At 35.1% G+C, this 1,879-nt stretch overlaps 1 long non-coding RNA gene across 1 annotated transcript; it reads right to left on the bottom strand.

Annotated features, from left to right (window-relative positions):
* Positions 1-247: 247 nt before the first annotated feature.
* On the bottom strand, positions 248-1,008 carry LOC116021579. The gene is made up of 2 exons (XR_004099025.1): positions 726-1,008; positions 248-492 (listed from the first exon to the last, which is right to left on the bottom strand). It is a non-coding gene; the product is annotated as an uncharacterized LOC116021579 (long non-coding RNA).
* Between the last annotated feature and the right edge of the window lie 871 nt (positions 1,009-1,879).

Genomic DNA, 1,879 nt, shown 5'->3' with positions numbered 1-1,879 from the left:
CTATTCATAAATTGATAAATGTGAATTAGAATCCATAAAGTAAAACTGCAATAGAAATAGAGTTAGATCAAGCATAGAATCCATTAACTGCCAAGTTAAGTGTTAGTCTCACTATTAACAAATAAAAGTTTAAAATCATTTCAAGTTATGCTAAATTAGCTAAAGGCAATGTTTCCTGGCCCCTAAAATTAGGCTTGTTGTGAATGAGTTGAAACATTAAATTCATAATCCATATGCTGTACTGATATGCATCTAAAGACATTATCCTATAAATATATTTATAATTTCAAAGAATGGGCTAAAGAATTACTCCGTACTAATTTAACAGTTTCTCAACAGTTGAGAAGTTTTAAGCTTAAGAAAAGGCCAAATAATTAGTTCCAAGGTAAAAAGGTACACACCATACACATCACCATTGCTCTTGAACTTTTATAGGTTCAGATACAACCTACGCAAAACCCGATCAGATGCTTCTTCTCCCAAATCAAAGACCTGAATTACCAATTGCATTAGCATAAGACCTCAACTCAAACATAAAATAGCTAAAATTAATGAATTTACAAAAGCGGAGTAACTCAAAACTTGGTACTTGTTAGCATTCTCATTTGCACTCATAGACACATTTTTACAAACAGGTTGTGAGCAATATCCAAACGCCCCTTTTTCAGAAATTAAAGACAAAAAACTTAGATTATTTCCAATTCAAGGGGTAAGAAGCGCATTACCTGAGAAAAGGATAGGATTAAGAGCTCGCCCAGTACGTCGTCGTCCCAGATTTGCTCGCCGGATTTTTGGTAGCAACCAGATCTCACCGACCACACGCTGCTGCTACGCGTTGTACGAAGGAGAGACTACACCAGCGAGCTGCTGCAATCGACGATGGAGAGCGGCGAGCGGCGAGCGGCGACCGCAGCGAACTTCGACGGGAGAACGGGGAATAAGATGGAGGGCGGCGAAGGGAGGCTGCTTGGTTGGGAAATAGCATAGTTTGGAGCGGCTGGGAAGAGAGATGGCTCGCGGCTGGGGAAGATTATATTTAATTTAATTAATAAAAAAACATGAACAATCTGCGTCCGAATTTTCCGGACTTCCGACGCAGATTGTCCATCATTTAAAAAAAATAAAAAAGGGAAAATGACACTTTTTCCCCTCTGTTATGTGCTTATAGCACTTTTCCCCCCTATATTATTAAAGTGGCAGTTTTTCCCCTCAGTTATTTTAAAAGTGGTAGTTTTCTCTCTTGTAATATTAAATTGACATTTTTACCCTTAAAAATAACCATTTCATTTATTTTTATTCTCCAACCAATTATTACTAATATGTATGGAAGATCACAGTTCGATACGAACCTAATTGAACACTGTAGCAATTGAACTTAAATAGTATAGACGGTTACGGTTACGATTCAGAACCGAAAAAATAGAATAAAATAATTGTTGAATTTAGACTATTTTTAAATTAGAAATAAAATTATAAAAATAAATAAATAAATAAATAAATATGTTTTGATTGGCGGTTCAGAATCGAAATTGGAACTGAACCGTACCGATTTATCAAAATAAGTGTTTGATCATTTTTACTATATATGACTGTGGTTAAGTTCCGGTTCACGGTTCAACAATTATTTAATTTTATTTTTCGGTTATGAATCGTAACCAGAACCGTCCATACTATTTTGGTATGATTGCTACAATATTTGGTTAGGTTCGAATCGAATCGTGATCATCCATACCTATAAGCAATAATTTGTTGGAGAAGAAAAAAAATAAATGAAATAATTATTTTTAAGGGTAACAATGTCAATTTAACATTTCAGGGGGAAAAACTGCCACTTTAATAACACAGGGGGGAAAAGTGCTATAAGCACATAACATAGGGG

This window comes from Ipomoea triloba, chromosome 6 (assembly GCF_003576645.1).
Source record: "Ipomoea triloba cultivar NCNSP0323 chromosome 6, ASM357664v1".
In the NCBI taxonomy this organism is placed as follows: domain Eukaryota; kingdom Viridiplantae; phylum Streptophyta; class Magnoliopsida; order Solanales; family Convolvulaceae; genus Ipomoea; species Ipomoea triloba.
The sequence above is the reverse complement of the archived record's forward strand: the minus strand, read 5'-3'. Positions and strand labels throughout refer to the sequence as shown.